The sequence below is a fragment of the Pristiophorus japonicus genome, chromosome 1 (assembly GCF_044704955.1).
Source record: "Pristiophorus japonicus isolate sPriJap1 chromosome 1, sPriJap1.hap1, whole genome shotgun sequence".
Taxonomy (NCBI): Eukaryota; Metazoa; Chordata; class Chondrichthyes; family Pristiophoridae; genus Pristiophorus; species Pristiophorus japonicus.
In genome coordinates, this window is record NC_091977.1 from 348,921,609 (window position 1) to 348,940,435 (window position 18,827).

An 18,827-nucleotide genomic window follows, 5' to 3' on the forward strand; every position below is an offset into this window, starting at 1 on the left:
TACTTTATCGTCCCCACAAATTCTGACCGTGCCATCGCCCTTGAGAACCGCAACAATCAGACTGGCCCACTCGTTGACCTCCTCCAGCATGATGATGCCCTCTCATTGTAGCCTGTCTAGCTCGATCTCTACTTTCTCTCGCATCATATATGGCACCGGCGTGCCTTGTGGTGGATGGATCGTGTACCGGGAATCAAGTGGATCTGCACCTTCGCCCTCGAGAAACTTCCAATGCCTGGCTCAAACAGCGATGGAAACTTGCTCAGAACCTGGGCACATGAGGCGTCATAAACGGATGAAAGTGCTCGGATGTCGTCCCAGTTCCAGCGAATTTTTCCCAGCCAGCTTCTGCCGAACAGTGTGGGGCCATCTCCTGGTACTATCCATCGTGGTAGTTCGTGCACTGCTCCATCATAAGAGACTTTTGCTGCTGCGCTGCCAATTACAGGGATCAGCTCTTTAGTGTCAGTCCTCAGCTTGGTGTGAATGGAGCTCAGCTTGGGCCTGTGTGCCTTGTTGCACCACAGCCTGTCGAAGGCCTTTTTGCTCATGATGGACTGACTCGCACCCCTGTCTAATTCCATGGATACTGGAATTCCGTTCAGTTCAACTTTTCACATGATCGGTGGACATTTCGTGGTGAAGATGTGTACCCCGTACACTTCTGCCTCTTCGGTTTGAGTCTCTAGTTCAGTTTGATCCACCATGGATTGGTCTTCCTCTGCAACATGGTGGTTTGCAAGGTTTGCAGCTCGTCTGCACATTCCCTGGAGGTGTCCCATTGTTCCACAGCCTTTGCACGCATAGTGTTTGAAGCGGCATTGATGGGCTCGATGATCACCTCCGCAGCGCCAACAAGATGTTAACTGCCTCGCATTAACGCTTGATGGTGGACTCTGGGTCATCTGAGGTCGTGCAGCTGTAGGCTTGTAAGTTCTGCCATATGTATTTCTACCTGAAAATGATGTTATTTTGTGTATAGTACTTGCCGAAAACATCTTTATGCTGCAAAATTTGTTTGGTGTTATCGCTGGTGGACATAAATGCTTGGGCTATCGTTATGGCTTTGCTCAGGTTCGGTGTGTCAACAGTCAATAGTTTGCGAAGGATAACCTAATGGCCAATGCCAAGCACAAAACAGTCTCTTAGCATTTGCTCCAGGAATCCAGGAATCCATCAAATTCACAATGTCCTGCAAGGCGCCTTAGTTCGGCGACGTAGCTCGCCACATCCTGGCCTTCAGACTATTGACATGTGTAAAATCGATACCTTGCCATCAGAACGTTCTCCTTTGGATCCCAGACCACATACACAGTTCTTCATACGACTTGGTTGTTGGTTCCACTGGAGCAAGAAGATTCTTCATGGGGCCATAGGTTGTTGCCCCGCAGATGGTGAGGAGGATCGCCCTTCGTTTGGCAGCGTTCTAATTCTCTTCCAGCTTGGCCACAAAGTATTGGTCGAGTCACTCCACGAAGGTCTCCCAATCGTCCCCTTCTGAGAATTTCTCCAGGATACCAACAGTTCTCTGCATTTTCGCATGATGGTTCATTATCTCATCGTCAGTTGTTACGTGCATAATAAAGTAATGTGATTAAGTACTCTAGACGTGAGTAAGTGTGACCTTAGTCTCTTTATTCTAACTCCAGAGTGTTGGTACAGCATGGAAGGCCTGCTTTTTACAGTGCTCCCAAGGGATGCTGGTATCCCTTGGGACTCCAACAGATATGCCCTCTGGTGGCGGTAGAATGCTGGTTACATAGGGTTGCATTCATAACATCTGTGGCATCCCACTAGTTACAGTGTGGCAACCTGAAAATGACCCATTTATCCCGACTCTCTGTTTTCTGTTAGCCAATCCTCTATCCATGCTAATATATTACCCCCAACCATGTGAGCTCTTATCTTGTGCAGTCACTTTTTATATGGCACCTTATCAAATGCCTTTTGGAAATCCAAATACATGACATCTACTGATTCCCCTTGATCCACCCTGCTTGTTACATCCTCAGAGAACTCCAGCAAATTTGTCAAACATAATTTCCCTTTCATAAAACCATGCTGATTCTGCTTGACTGAATTATAATTTTCTAAATGTCCTGCGACTACTTCCCTCATAATGAACTACAGCATTTTCCCAATGACAGATGTTAGGCTAACTGGTCTATAGTTTCCTGCTTTCTGTCTCCTTTCTTTCTTAAATAGGGGCATTACATTTGCTGTTTTCCAATCTGCTGGGACCTCTCCAGAATTCAGGAAATTTTGGTAGATTACAACCACTATCTCTGCAGCCACTTCTTTTAAGACCCGAGGATGCAAGCCAGCAGGTCCAGGGGATTTGTCCACCTTTAGTCCCATTAGTTTGCCTAGTAATTTTTCTCTAGCGATAGTGGTTTTTTTATGTTCCCCCCTCCAAGTAACCCCTTGATTATCAATTATTGGGATGCTTTTAGTTTCTTCTACCATGAAGACTCATACAAAATATTTGTTCAAAGTCTCTGCCATTTCCCTGTTTCCCATTATTAATTCCCCAGTCTCATCCTCTCGGGAACCAATGTTTACTTTAACTACTCTCTTCATTTTTATAAGCTCTAGAAACTCTTACTGTCTGTTTTTATATTTCTTGCTAGTTTACTCTCATAAACTATCTTCTCTCTCTTTATTATTTTTTTCGTCGTCCTTTGCTGCCTCCTAAAAATTTCTCAATCCTCTGGCCTTCCACTCTTCTTCGCAACATTGAATGCTTTTGTTTTCAATTTGATACCATCCTTTACTTCCTTAGTTAGCCATGGATGCTTCATCCTTCACTTAGAGTCATAGGGCTCAATTTTCCCCAAGCCCGTTTTCTGACGTATTGCCAGAGTTACGCCCGTTTTTCTAGGCCAGAAATGCGGCAGAAATATTTTACCAAAGTTTTCCCGATGTATAATTCTAATTTAGCGCTGCGCAGCGTGTCCAGTCGCTTCGGTGGGTGGAGCCTGCTGTCAGCGCCGAAAAATGAAGCCGCAGCTTCTGCAAAAGCGCGGGAAAAAAAGTTACGTTTTTGACGCGCATGCTCAGTACAGCTCAGATTTGGAAATCGGCCATTTTTAAAGTTGCATGTGTGAGAAGGAGTGCTGTGAGACCATTGGGAAAATCGCGGTTGGAGCAATACAAGATGCAATGCAGTGCAAGGACCAAGAATTTCTTGCAGGAAGAAGTGGAGGCACGAGTTACTGTGATTGAGAACAGTTGGCAGGAGCTGGACACATAAAAGTTCACCCAAAGAAATGAAGATACGCTGGAACCAAGTCGCAGAAGAATACTGTGCAGCAGTGACCACCACGAGATCTGGAGGCCAGTGTAAAAAGAAATAGCAGGATCTTGGTCAAGTAGTTAGTGTAAGTAATATTTTCATTTATTCAATGGAATTGCAATTGCAATTGTAAATGTGACCAGCTGTATATGTCCCACCCAACAGAAAGGCACCTTCTCTAAAAAGTTGCATTTTCATCTTTGCAGAGGAAGGTGGCAAATAATAAAAGGGAAAGAACTCGAACAGGAGGAGGCCCGGCAAATCTGCACCCACTGACACCCTTGAAAGAGAGGTTTGCTGCTTTGATGGGTCCTGCCTGGAGAAAAGTAATCAGTACTGCACAAGCTGGGCCCACACTCGAGGGAGAGGGTGAGTCCTGCAAATTCATCATGGTCCTTCAAATCAGCCTACCGCCTGGTCTGTGATATGTGAGCCTACTCATGCACCCACCCTGCCCCCTCCTCTGCTGCTAACTATTTGACTGTTCTGTTATTTTTTGCAGAACTTGAGGCCAACCCTGACAATGCAGAAGAAGATTCAGACGAGGATGAGCCTGAAGAGGAGAACATCTTCCAATCCAACCCTCCAGACCAAGAATATGGGTGTGAGGGGGAGGGGGAGGGAGAGGGGATGGAGCTGGATGAAGCTTCCACTCTTGTACTGACTTTGGAAGAGGTGGCGTTCATGGAGGTGACAGCCCCTTCCGTGACGAGTGGTTTGAGTGTTGGTGGGACATTCCATGGTTTCACACCTTCCGAGGTTCCAGTGGTGGGGTGCAGCGAGGTACACCCAGGGCCCCACCTTCCGAGGTTGCGGGTCCCAGTGGTGGGCTGCAGTGAGACACACCCAGAGCCCCACCTTCCGAGGTTGCCTGTCCCAGTGATGTGGTGCAGCGAGGCACACCCAGGGCCCCACAGTCCGAGGTTGCCTGTCCCAGTGGTGTGGTGCAGTGAGGCACACCCAGGGCCTCACCATCCCAGGCTGTGGGTCTCAGTGTTGGGGTGCGAGGGGAAGGAGAGCTCGACCCGCTCTCCTAAGGCGCAGGATTTAACAGATGTGGTTCAGATGATGTAATTGAGTGCGGAGAGCATTGACCTTATCCGATCACTCCTGGACGCCATCAGTGGGGTGAGTGATGAGGTAGCGGGACTGTCGGGTGAAGTAACAGCAATGATATAAGAAATGGGAATAATATCTGGGACCAACAGTGAGGGAATAGTGGGCATGAGGGAGGGAATGTCAGAGGTAGTGCAAACCACGTCACTGACCATGAGAGAGGGAATGTTGCAGGTAGTTCACACAGTTTTGCTCAACATGAGGGAGGGAATGTTTTAGGTCGGAGACACTGTCAGGGCGCATGAGGGACGGCATGTTGGAGTTAGCTGCTGCAATAAGGGAACACGCCCAGACCCCGCGTCCATTGATAGAATCAACTGTCACTCCCACTCCAATCACCACACCAGACTCTGAAGAGCCCAAAGCCGGGCCCTCCAACTTGCCCCCTGGGACCTCCAACTTGCCGCCTGACGCTGAAGCCCCCCACCCTCAAGAGTTGCGCAGTACCCAAGATGTTAGGAAGAATAAGCTTGGTACCAAGCCCAGAAACACTGCACTATCGCCTGCGGGCAGGAGTGGTGGACTGTCCAAGACCAAGTGCAGCGGGCAGTCTTAGACTAAGGGGGAAGAGAGATGGGTGCAGCCTTTCTTTGCTGCTTCTGTTGCTGTTGTTGTTGTTATTATTATTGTTACTGTTGTAACTGTTTTCAAATTAAAAGCTTTTTGTAAGTTATGTAAATTTACAAGCTTATAAGTGATCTTAAAGTTTTTAAGTGATCTTAAAGAGTGATATTAAAATAAAGTTTGATACAAGAATAATTTTATTAAAGTTAAGTACACTGTAAACTTTTGAATAAAATATATTTTACATTAAAACTGAATCATGTTCCATTAACACAACACAACATTACGGAACAGCTCCAAACAGTAAACATGTCCATGTGGAACAGTTGTCGCTGAGCCCTCAGGCATCAGTAAAGCACAAGGCTCAAGCAATCGTTAAAGGGGCACGATGGCCCGCCCTCCTCCGCCAAGGTGCTCCGGCCTCAGGCACTTGCATTGCTTCCTTATCCTCGACCTCCTCCTCCTCCTGCTGCTCGTCACCTGCATCTTCCACATCATTATCATCAGCCACTATCATTGCATGTGGATCTTCCACTACCTGGTGCTGCTGCCTCATGATGGCTAAGTTATGCAGCGTGCAGCACACAACAGTGAACTGACTAACAATCTCAGGGGAGTATTGCAAGTAGCCTCCGGAATGGTCCAGGCATCGGAAACGTTGTTTCAATATGCCAATGGTCCTCTCAATGATGCTGCGCGTCGTAATGTGCGACATGTTGTATTGACGGTCAGCTTCCATCCAGGTTATGTGTAGGGGCGTTATGAGCCAGATGGTGAGGCCGTACCCTTTGTCTCCCAGTAGCCAGCTGTGCCCTTCTGGCTGCTGCTGCTGAAATATGGCAGATATAACGCTGTCGTGTAGGATGAACACATCATGGGTGCTGCCAGGGTATCTTGCATCGACTGACATGATATGCATGTCGTCACACACGAGCTGCATATTAATGGAGTGAAAGCCGTTTCTGTTCCTGTACATCTCGGAATCCTTCAAAGGTGCTCACAAAGCGATGTGGGTACAATCAATGCAGCCTTGTACCTTTGGGAAGCCAGCAATCCTGAAGAAGCCCACAGCCCTGTCATGGATTGCTTGGGCAGTCATGGGGAACTTTATGAAGTCATCCCTACGCTCGTACAGTGCAGCCATGACCTGCCGAATGGAGACATGTGTTGCATGTTGAGAGATGGCGCACACATCCCCAGTGTAGCTTGAAATGATCTGGAGGCATAGAGTGAAAGTGCAGCTGTAACCTTCAGTTCAACTGACAAAGCAATCCTCCTGATGCTTCTAGGTTGCAGGTCATGGAAACATAGAAACATAGAAAATAGGTGCAGGAGTAGGCCTTTCTTCCCTTCGAGCCTGCACCACAATTCAATAAGATCATGGCTGATCATTCCCTCAGTACCCCTTTCCTGCTGTCTCTCCATACCCCTTGATCCCTTTATCTGTAAGGGCCATATCTGACCCCCTCTTGAATATATCCAATGAACTGGCATCAACAACTCTCTGCGGTAGGAAATTCCACAGGTTAACAACTCTCTGAGTGAAGAAGTTTCTCCTCATCTCAGTCCTAAATGGTATACCCCTTATACTAAGACTGTGTCCCCTGGTTCTGGACTTCCCCATCATCGGGAGCATTCTTCCCGCATCTAACCTGTCCAGTCCCATCAGAATCTTATCTGTTTCTATGAGATCCCCTCTCATCCTTCTAAACTCCAGTGTATAAAGGCCCAGTTGATCCAGTCTCTCCTCATATGTCAGTCCCGCCATTCCGGGAATCGGTCTGGTGAACCTTCGCTGCACTCCCTCAATAGCAAGAATGTTCTTCCTCAGATTAGGAGACTAAAACTGAACACAATATTCCAGGTGAGACCTCACCAAGGCCCTGTACAACTGCAGTAAGACCTCCCTGCTCCTATACTCAAATCCCCTAACTATGAAGGCCAACATACCGTGTGCCTTCTTCACCACCTGCTGTACTGCTTTGGTCTGCTTTGACCAATTCATAGATCTCTCTTTCAACTTCTTTGCAGAAACTCAACCTTCTGACACAGTCTGCAGCACTCAGGTGGAGGTACGAACGCCTGTCTCGATATACCCGAGGTGGGTATGGCCTCCTGCCCAGCACCCTACGGGCTCTGATGTTCCTGATGCGATGAAGTCAAATCAATTGTCTCCTACGTAGCACCATGATGCAGAAGGCTCGCACAAGGTATGGCATTATCAGTATTGCCCCCATACTTAAATTTAACCTTTGAAAGAAGCTCAAAACGGCAGGAAAGCAGGCAGCACAGGTTCACAGTTGTATCTCTCCAGGTCCGTATGGATGGACCACACCCAAGGTCTTGTGACTTCTACTCTCTTCCTCCACCCCACCTCCCACCCTCCTTAATTGTAGTCCTGTGACTTCTCTCTCTCCCTCCCCCTCCCCGGGCTCCAAGCCTTCCGATCGGCACCTTGCTCTCTCTCTCGCTCTTCTCCCCGCACCCCCTCACCCCCGCCCCCCACGGCTTGGTTTGTAGCCAAACCCTGAGCCCATGTGTCCGGGCACGGAGCCGATTGTGCTGGACAAAGCTATGACCCTCCCGCCCTGCATTAACTGATGGCGTGTGAGTGAGTTAAAAAATGAGAAAACTTCTGAAATCCAACAAATTTACACTTCCAAGTTGACAGGTAAAAAAAAGTTGACGTTTATTATTGATTTTGGCAGTGTTCTTGACTCCTTCCAAAATCTTCGATTTAAAAACAATGCCGTTTTTCAGCGCAGATTTGTCAATGTGCACTGGTTTTCTTAACTCACCAGAGGTTTTACGGGAGTGGCCAGATACGCTGACCTAAAAGAAAAAAATGTTGGCCAAACTGTGAACAATTGAAAAAACCAGCGCAGACATGAGGGAACGTCCCTCATGACGTAAAAAAAACGGCCTAGAAAAATCGTAACCAAGTCAGTTATGCCGGCACCGATTGCAAGGGGAAACTTTGAAAAAAATAAATACCAAAAAAAAACGACGCGCGCCAAAAAAACGGCACAAATTTATGAGGAAAATTGAGCCCATTCTTTCTCACTGCCATATATCTTTGCTGAGAATTATGAAATATCTCCTTAATGTTTCCCACTGCTTATCTACCGTTTTACCCTTTAATCTATTTTCCCAGTCCAGCATTCATACCTTTGTAATTCAGGACATTGGTTTGAGACCTAGCTTTTTCACCCTCAAACTGAATTTGAAATTCTATCATGCTATGATCACTCTTCCCTCGAGGATGCTTTACTATGAGATCATTAATTAATCCAGTCGCAATACACATTACCAGATGTAAAATAGTCCACTTCCTGGTTGAGCAACAGCATATTGTTCTAAGAAACCATCCCACATAAACTCTATGAACTCTTCCTCAAAGCTACCTTTGCCTATTTGATTTGTCCTACCTATCCACTCTAACTAGACTCCTTATAATTTTATAAACCTCAATAAGGTCTACCCTCAGCCTCCTCTATTCCAAATAAAACAATCCCAGCCTATCCAATCTTTCCTCATAGCTAAAATTCTCCAGTCCAGGCAACATACTTGTAAATCTCCTCTGTACCCACTTGAGTGCAATCACGTCTTTCCTGTAACGTGGTGATCAGAACTGCACGCAGTAACCTAGCTGTGGCCTAACTAGTGTTTTATACAGTTCAAGCATAACCACTCTGCTCTTCCATTCTATGCCTCGGCTAATAAAGGCAAGTATTCCGAATGCCTTCTTAACTACTTTATCTACCTGACCTACTACCTTCAGGGATCTGTGGACATGCACTCCATGGTCCCTTTGTTCCTCGATACTTCTCAGTGTACTACCATTTATTATATATTCCTTGCCGTGTTAGACCTTCCCAAATGCATTACCTCGCACTTCTCAGGATTGAATTGCATTTGTCACTGTTCTGCCCACCTGACCAGTTCAATGATATTCTTCCCACAATCTGCAGCTTTCTTCTTAATTATCAACCACACAGCCAATTTTTGTATCAGCTGCAAACTTCTTAATCATACCTCCTACATTCAAGTTTAAAGTATTGCTATATACCACAAAAAGCAAGGGACCTAGTACTGACCTCTGCGGAACCCCACTGCAAACAGCTTTCCAGTCATAAAAATTCCTGTCAAACATTATCCTTTGCTTCCTGCCTCTGAGCCAATTTTGGATCCAACTTGCCACTTTGCCTTGGATTCCATGAGCTTTTACTTTCATGACTAGTCTGCCATGTGGGACCTTATCAAAGACCTTGCTAAAATCCATATACATTACATCAAATGCACTAACCTCATCGACCCTCCTTGTTACCTCCTCAAAAAATGGAATCAAGTTAGTCAGACACGTTCTTCCCTTAACAAATCCATGCTGACTACCCTTGATTAATCTGTGTCTTTCTAAATTAAGATGTATCCTGTCCCTCAGAAATGTTTCTAATACTTGCCCCACCACTGAGGTTAGGCTGACTGACCTATAATTACTCGGTCTATCCCTTTCTCCCTTTTTAAACAAAGGTACCACATTAGCAGTTCTCCAGTCCTCCGGCACTAGAGAGGATTGGAAAATGATGGTCAGAGCCTCTGCTATTTCCTCTTTTGCTTCTCTTAACAGCCTGGGATACATTTCATCCGGGCCTGGGGATTTATCCACTTTCAAAGCTGCAAACCTCTTAATACTTCCTCTCTCACTATATTTATTTAATCTAATATTTCACACACCTCCTCCCTGATTGCAATGTGTGCATCTGTCCATGACAGCATTGGCAGCAGTGATTACTGCACAGTCCTTGTGGAGACAAAATCCCATCTTCACACTGAGGACATCCTCCATCATGTTGTGTAGCATTACTACAATGTTGAATGGGATAGATTGAGAACAGATCTAGCAGTTCAAAACTGGGCATCCATGAGGCGCTATGATCCATCAGCAGCAGCAGAATTGTATTTCACCACAATTGTTAACCTCAGAGCACGGCATATCCCTCACTCTATCATTACCATCAAGCCAGGGAACCAACCCTGGTTCAATGAGGAATGTCGAAGAGTATGTCAGGAGCAACACCAGGTGTCCCTAAAAATGAGGTGCCAACCTGGGAACCTGCAACATCGACTACATGCATGTTAAATGGCGGAAGGAGCATGTTATAGACAGAGCTAAGTGATCCCACAATCAATGAATCAGATCAAAGCTCTGCAGTCCTGCCACATCCAGTTGTGAACTACTGAGAAGAGGCTCCAGGAATATCCCATCCTCAATGATGAAAGAGCTCAGCACGTGAGTGCAAAAGACAAGGCTGAAGCGTTTGCAACATTCTTCAGCCAGAAGTGCCGAGTTGAATATTCATATCTGCCTCCTCCTGAACTCTCCACCATCACAGAAGCCAATTTTCAGCCAATTCGATTCACTCCATGTAATGGTTGAGCGCACTGCACACAGCAAAATACTCTACACTTATCTGGATGAGTCCAGCTTGACCTATACTCACAAAGCTTGACACCATCCAGGACAAAGCAGCCCACTTGATTGGCACCGCATCCAACACCTTAAACTTTCACTCCCTCCACCACTGGCACACCGTGGATGCAGTATGTACCATCTACAAGATGCACTGCAGCAACTCACCAAGGCTTCTTCAACAGCACCTCCCAAACCCTTGACCTCCAACACATAGGGCCCAAGTTTCCACAAGAAAAAAAACGGGCGCCCCTCCGAGCTGGGCGCCTGTTTTTCGCGCCTAAAACGGCACCTAAAAAAATCATCAGTATTCTCCACCTACTTACAGGTCCTGTGGCACTCGGCGCAGGCAGCACGAGCTGTGGGGGGGGGGGGGGGGGGGGGAGCCAGGTCCCTGCGCTGAAAATAGTGCCGGGACCTCTGCACATGCACGCTACAGTCGGCACGCAAGTGCAGTAGCTCCAGGCGCCGAACTGTGTGGGAGGGGCCCGAAGCACGCAGCCCCTAGCCCTGGCCCAATGGCCTCACTGGGGCTGCAGGAATGAGGCTCCTCCCACGGCCAGCTCCTGCTCCCCGCCCGACCAGACCCGATACTCGCTCTCCCCCCGCCGACCAGACCCGACCCGACACCCGCTCCCCGACCCGAGACCCGACACCCGCTCCCCCCCCCCGCACTGACCCGACACCCGCTCCCCCCCGCCCCGACCCGACCCGAGACCCGCTCCGCCGCCCAACACCCGCCGACCAGACCCGACCCGACACCCGCTCCCCGCCCCGACCCCCGCACCGATCCGAGACCCGACACCCGCTCCCCCCCCCCCGACCCGACCCGAGACCCGACACCCGCTCCCCCGCCCACCCCCCGCCGACCAGACCCGACACGACACCCGCTCCCCGCCCCGGCCCCCGCACCGACCCGAGACCCGACACCCGCTCCCCCCCCCCGACCCGACCCGAGACCCGACACCCGCTCCCCCGCCCACCCCCCGCCGACCAGACCCGACACGACACCCGCTCCCCGCCCCGGCCCCCGCACCGACCCGAGACCTGACACCCGCTCCCCCCCCCCGCACCGACCCGACACCCGCTCCCCCCCGTCCCGACCCGACCCGAGACCCGACACTCGCTCCCCCGCCGACCAGACCCGACCCGACACCCGCTCCCCGCCCCGACACCCGCTCCCCGACCCGAGACCCGACACCCGCTCCCCCCCCCCCCGCACCGACCCGACACCCGCTCCCCCCCGCCCCGACCCGACCCGAGACCCGACACCCGCTCCCCCGCCCCCCCCCCCGCCGACCAGACCCGACCCGACACCCGCTCCCCGCCCCGACACCCGCTCCCCGACCCGAGACCCGACACCCGCTCCCCCCCCCCCGCACCGACCCGACACCCGCTCCCCCCCGCCCCGACCCGACCCGAGACCCGACACCCGCTCCCCCGCCCCCCCCCCCGCCGACCAGACCCGACCCGACACCCGCTCCCCGCCCCGACACCCGCTCCCCGACCCGAGACCCGAGACCCGCTCCCCCTCCCCCCCGCACCGACCCGACACCCGCTCCCCCCCGCCCCGCCCCGCCCCGAGACCCGACACCCGCTCCCCCGCCCCCCCCCCCCCCGCCGACCAGACCCGACCCGACACCCGCTCCCCGCCCTGACACCCGCTCCCCGCCCTGACACCCGCTCCCCGACCCGAGACCCGACACCCGCTCCCCCTCCCCCCCCGCACCGACCCGACACCCGCTCCCCCCCGCCCCGACCCGACCCGAGACCCGAGACCCGCTCCCCCGCCCCCCCCCCCGGCGACCAGACCCGACACCCGCTCCCCGCCCCGACACCCGCTCCCCGACCCGAGACCCAACACCCGCTCCCCCCCCCCCGCACCGACCCGACACCGCTCCCCCCCGCCACGACCTGAGACCCGCTCCCCGCCCCCCCCGCTGACCAGACCCGACCTGACACCCGCTCCCCGCCCCGACCCCCGCCCCGACCCGAGACCCGACACCCGCTCCCCCCCCGCCCCGACCCGAGACCCGCTCCGACCCGAGTCCTGACCCGAGACCCGCTCCCCCCCCCCGACTGACCCGACCCGCGCTCCTGTTCCCCGACCCGACGCCCCCCCCTCTCTCTCCCTCCCTCTCTCTCTCCCTCCCCCCTTCCCTCCCTCCCTCTCTATCTCCCCCCCCTTCCCTCCCTCCCTCTCTATCTCCCCTTCCCTCCCTCCCTCTCCTTCCCTCCCTCTCTATCCCCTTCCCTTCCTCCCTCTCTATCTCCCTCCCCTTCCCTCCCTCCCTCCCCTTCCCTCCCTCCCTCTCTATCTCCCTCCCCCCTCTCTATCTCCCTCCCCTTCCCTCCCTTTCCCTCCCTCCCTCCCCTTCTCTCCCTCCCTCTCTATCTCCCTCCCCTTCCCTCCCTCCCTATCTCCCTCCCCTTCCCTCCCTCCCTCTCTATCTCCCTCCCCTTCCCTCCCTCCCCTTCCCTCCCTCCCTCTCTATCTCCCTCCCCTTCCCTCCCCTCCCTCCCTCCCTCCCTCCCCTTCCCTCCCTCCCTCCCCTTCCCTCCCCTCCCTCCCTCCCTCCCTCTCTATCTCCCTCCCCTTCCCTCCCTCCCTCTCTATCTCCCTCCCCTTCCCTCCCTCCCTCTCTCTCTCCCTCCCCTTCCCTCCCTCCCTCCCCTTCCCTCCCTCCCTCTCTCCCCTTCCCTCCCTCCCTCTCTCTCTCTCTCTCTCCCTCTCTCTCTCTCTCTCTCTCTCCCCCTCCCGCTCAGCGGCACGAACGGCTGCAGAATTCTCCCTGGCTGAAGCACTTTCACACAGGTAGGAAGATGGTTTATTTAATCTTTTCTTGGCTTATAAATGTTTATTCAGGTTGGATTTATTTGTATAATATTTGTAGAAGTATAAATAAGGATTTATTGTCGAATTTAATGAATTCCCTTCCTCCCCCCCACCTCGTTCTGGACGCCTAATTTGTAACCTGCGCCTGATTTTTTAATGTGTAGAACAGGTTTTTTCAGTTCTACAAAAATTTTCACTGGCTCCATTCTACTTTCGTTTGGAGTACATTTTCACTGTGGAAACTTTCAAATCAGGCGTCAGTGGCCGGACACGCCCTCTTTTGAAGAAAAATTCTGTTCTAAACTAGAACTGTTCTACCTGACTAGAACTGCAGAAAAAAAAATGTGGAGAATTGCGATTTCTAAAATAGTCCGTTCTCCACCAGTTGCTCCTAAAAATCAGGCGCGAATCATGTGGAAACTTGGGCCCCTATAAGGACAAGAGCAGCAAATGCATGAGAACACCATCACCTGCAAGTTCCCCTCTGAGTTAAACATCATCCTGACTTGGAAATATATCACCATTCCTTCATCGTCGCTGGGTCAAAATCCTGGAACTCCCTCCCTGTGGGAGTACCTTCACCACAAGGACTACAGTGATTCAATAAAGCAGCTGACCATCACCTTCTCAAGGGCAATTAGGGATGGGCAATAAATACTGGACTTGCCAGCAACGCCCACATCCCAGGAACAAATGAAAAATGTCAGGCACATTCTGGAACCACTGATACAAAGAGGGGATTGGTGTGTTAATGAGCTCAGCTGAAAGCTAATGAGCCAACTATTGACAGTTATATTTAATGATCTTGGACAATAAATGATTTATTATTACGTTTCAGACATTTTCAGTTGGCACCAACATTTGGGTTGTTGGAAGAAAATGAAGTCATGAATACACAACAGGAGTTAGTTGACAAGGACCTCTATCCAGGCGGGGAACTAATAGATTTCATTAGTAACTCTGCTGGCCAACCCCTGGGCAGGGAAGGGGTTACCGGGCAAGCTCTCAAATTCATGTACACACAGGCAACAAAAGGAGAGAGAAACACTTATGCTCTTGGTCAGTTGTGACATCTTCAGCAAAAGGCAAACCAAGGCTTAGGCCAAAGATTGAGGTAGAGCCAATCTGATTTCAGCTAGAGCTGACTAGAAAGAGAAAGAAAAGTGACTACTTAGCCAATTAACAGGACGAGAATACGATCTGTTTTGATTTGTACATTCTGGAAAGCATTATGGAAGAAGCTAAGAGTCTGGAATTACTGCATGCTGCAAAATAAACAAGCTTCTTAATTTTATATTGACCCCCATCTCACCAGAGCATTCATTAGTTTCAGTTTTCGGATAATCGAAGAAGTCACATGCATATTACAGTATTGTAAGACTACAGCATTTTTTCTTTGACATTTCGTGCTAATAACTGTGTTTGCAAACTGCTATAAGATGGCTAAAACCATGGTTTAGCCATTTTTAGTGACGCACAAAGCTGTGTGGATTCAAAAGACTTTCTCATGAGTTCTAACTTCTCACAGCTGCACAAGACTTGTCTGGGAACTGTGAAAAAGGACTGTCCAGGAGATAAGAGAATGAAAGACCTATTCATCGTGAGAGAGCGTCCCTTTGTTTTAAACCTAGACAATTAAGTACACGGTGGACAGACATCCAGAAAAACAGTATAAAATAGCTGTAACATAAGAACATAAGAAACATAAGAACATAAGGACATAAGAAATAGGAGCAGGAGTAGGCCATTTGGCCCTTTGAACCTGCTCTGCCATTTAATAAGATCATGGCTGATCTGATCATGGACTCAGCTCCACTTCCCTGCCCGCTCCCCATAACCCTTCACTCCCTTATTGCTCAAAAATCTGTCTATCTCTACCTTAAATATATTCAATGACCCACCCTCCACAGCTCTCTGGGACAGAGAATTCCACAGATTTACCACTCTCTGAGAAAAGAAATTCCTCCTCATTTCAGTTCTAAATGGGCGATGCCTTATTCAGAAACTATGCCCCCTAGTTCTAGATTTTCCCATGAGGGGAAACATCCTCTCTGCATCGACCTTGTCAAGCTCCCTCAGAATCGTATATGTTTCAATAAGATCACCTCTCATATTTCTAAACTCCAAGGAGTATAGGCCCAACCTGCTCAACCTTTCTTCATATGACAACCCCTTCATGTTAGGAATCAACCTGGTGAACCTTCTCTGAACAGCCTCCATTGCAAGTATATCCTTCCTTAAATACGGATACCAAAACTGCACGCAGTACTCCAGGCATGGCCTCACCAATACCCTGTACAGTTGTAGCAGGACTTCTCTGCTTTTATACTCTATCCCCCCTTGCAATAAAGGTCAACATTCAATTTGCCTTCCTGATTACTTGCTGTACTAACCTTTTGTGTTTCATGCACAAGGACCCCCAGGTCCCTCTGTACTGCAGCATTTTGTAATCTCTCCCCATTTAAATAATAATTTGCTTTTTTATTTTTCCTGTCACATGAAGTCATACACTTCAGTCAAGAGATTGGTAACCTGGTCAGTTATAAAGGGAATCAGGGGATTAATTTTCAATCGTTGACCATGGCTGGAATTAAACCTGTGTGAGTGTCTTGCTTTGTATTAATCACCGAGGTATTAGGCAATTTTAACAGCTATAAGGTATTTTAATGGGATAGGTTGGTGCGGGCTAATAATTAGAAATTAGTGTGCATTTGATGCATTTTTTTTTATTATTCTAAGTAAAGATAACCGGGTGTCTGTGTTATTCTGTCTCACAAGTCCGAACTCTGTAAAGTGTAGAGTCAAGACAAGATCTTACAGGCTAAAACCTATTTTATTAAGATAAGTCTTGACTCTGTTATAGTGGAAAGAAAAGACAAAATCTTACATGCTAAAACCTGTCCTTATAAAAGATAAGTCTTACAGAATGGTGCCCGAACAAACATGGACTTGTGATAGACAAACAATGTCGACAATGGATGAGTCAGTTACAGGGTATGTGACTGAAAAGTTACCCCTTGGAGAGGGGTGTGTATGGGTCATTATCAACGAGGGTGATCCGCTTTTGGGGGTTGGACACTGGACAAGGTCCCCGTGTCGGTCTGAGTTGATGGAAGCCAATTAGTTGTCAGATAAGATCAATGAGGGCGCAAAGATTAAGTTACGAAAGGAGGTAGAAGAAGGTATGGCAAGAAAGGCTAGCGGGGAAGAAGCAATGATAAATCGATTTCGGAATGAGTTAGAGGGAGAGAGAGGAGGAGAAAGGAATTAGAGAGAGATTTGGGTTATTTGGGAGCGGGTATTAAAGGAAAGGGGAAGTTGAAACCGACACTTAAAGCTGTCAGTGTTTGTGCCAAGGGAAAAAATAAAAACATAGGGGGATACTTTTGCCTTCATTTTTGGCGGTTTACTCAGCGGTACAGCTGTTTTTGTGACAGAAACCGCCCGGCGAAAGTTTCCTCCTTACTTTTTAAATGGTACTACCCACATCTCGAAACGTCCGCCGGGTGCAAACCGCTGACGTGCACCGCCAAGAAAATCGCCAGGGCGGATGCCCATCCAGATCACCGAGGGAACCGCCCTGTGAAAGCAGCTTAAACAGGGCGGTAGGTGAGTACTCTGCAAAAAAAGGTAAGTTAAAGGGTTTTTTTTTATTGTAAAATGGCGGTTAACTGTCAAACTATCTTGGGAATGTTTTTTAACTTTTTATTTTTTTTCAGTGACATTTTTTTTAAAGTTTACCCCCCTCCCTAGGCCCAACCGCTGCCTTGGAGTAAATTTTTAAAAACATTTTAAGAACCGCCCGTTTCACCTAGTTTCAACTTTAACCGCCGAGAATATTGGTGCAAGATCCATTTTCTCACCCGGCGATAATTTTTACCTTAATTATGGAAATTCTCACCAGCGTTAGTTGCAAAACGTTAGCGGTTTTTTTGGGCGGCAATCAGGCGTTGAGGGGCTCTAAGTCTACCCATAGGATTTCACTGAGTGAAAGAATCTTGAAAGAATGCTGGATTCCAGTTTGCATGGAAAATGTACGTTTGTAATGAATGTTTGGGGTGTTGAAGAATTTTTCATTTGTTTGAAAGTCTGTCTTTAAAAGAAAATGTCTGTTATGTTTGTTTTAACTCCACCCACTTTTCTGTGCAAAAGCTGTTTAACCCTTTGTAGTCTTGTCCTGGATGTTGGATGTTTTAAGACAGTGTGAATAAGTTGAGTGTTAAAATGTTCATTGTGTACCTAGAATTGAATTATATTTTAAGTTAGAAACGCAGGTGCAGATTTATTTTGATTTTGATTTACTGAGCTATAAAATGCTTAGAAGACCGATTGTTCTGCAAAAGATAAGCTTCAGCCTTGAAGTTAGTTGCTATCGTGTCTGCTAAAAACAAAATGAATATGACTGTTTAAAAAAGTAAACCAGACAAAGTATTTTGTTTTGATTTGATTTTTTTTAAATTGCTATTCTCTTATGGTTTTAATTCAAATCGAAAATTCGAATCATAACAAAGCACTGTCTTTTTCAATTTGGTTACTGAAAGTTCGAGACATGCACTCTCTATGTTTTGACAAGTGAGAAATAATCAATAATTATAAATTGGGTTGGAGGGGGAAAAAAGGAAATATTAGACTTTGATGAGATGTTCAGTGGAAAGCTAAAAAATATGGGAATTGTAAACATGGTCTGAGGGGATGTTAAATGGAAGTCAGAATGTTGAAAATGTTGAGAGTAACAGTTACAGCCGATCTGAAGGGTAAATGAGGGAAGGACTGAGACTCTTCACTACTGAATTTTCAGTATTGTCCTTTGATCTATGTCGTTACATACCCCTCCCATATACCAGAGGAAAGTGTTAAAAACTGTGCAGGAGGCAACAGGTTTTGGTTGTAGAAAGAGATAAGGAAAGTTTTTGTCTATGCATGGTGTCCCTTTAAAATGTGAAAACTAATTTGTATCCAGTTATCTTTGCAGTGTTTTTATAGTCAAAAGCAATAAAAAAAAGAGGGAGTTGATGAAATTGATTTGATCTTTTGAAAGCATGTTGAATTAAATTTTGTTTTATGGGTATTGTGTTTAGTTGCACTGATACAATTGGTCTGAATTAAATTGGAGTCATTGAAGTTAATTAACCTATGAGAACCCGATTTCCATTATGGCCATGGTGAAATTCTGGTTATTCTATTTCTGGACATGAGACTTTCACACTGGGAAAAATAAAAACAATAGTGGGAACAGAATTGGTTCACAGAATGTTTAAAGTCAATAGTGATGTTGATAATGATTTTTTTGCTCGGAAAAATCAAAAGATGGCGTTTTGGTTGTTTGGAAAATTTACGTGAAGTGACATAATGACGTCAGACAATATTTTGCTCCGCCTTCTTATAAACTTAGAAAGAAGTTAACCTTTCCCCCAACAGGTGTTTTCTTAATTCAGCAAGAAACCACTTTTGAATTTCGGAATGAAATTTTAAAGACATTGAACATTATTAAATAAAGATTTCTAAATTTTAATGAATATTTGACCCATGGGGCAGAAGGAATTTTA

At 48.0% G+C, this 18,827-nt stretch overlaps 1 protein-coding gene and 1 long non-coding RNA gene across 2 annotated transcripts in view; one reads left to right on the forward strand and one right to left on the reverse strand.

Annotated features, from left to right (window-relative positions):
- The window catches only part of pou6f2 (POU class 6 homeobox 2), an 868,195-nt gene that overhangs the window by 619,318 nt on the left and 230,050 nt on the right, over nucleotides 1-18,827 (reverse strand). The window lies entirely within an intron of this gene.
- LOC139259020 (uncharacterized) overlaps nucleotides 1-18,827 on the forward strand; it is a 38,282-nt gene that overhangs the window by 9,328 nt on the left and 10,127 nt on the right. The window contains exon 2 of the long non-coding RNA XR_011592384.1: nucleotides 7,007-7,185. This is a non-coding gene — a long non-coding RNA (uncharacterized lncRNA). The remainder of the gene's footprint in view (nucleotides 1-7,006; nucleotides 7,186-18,827) is intronic.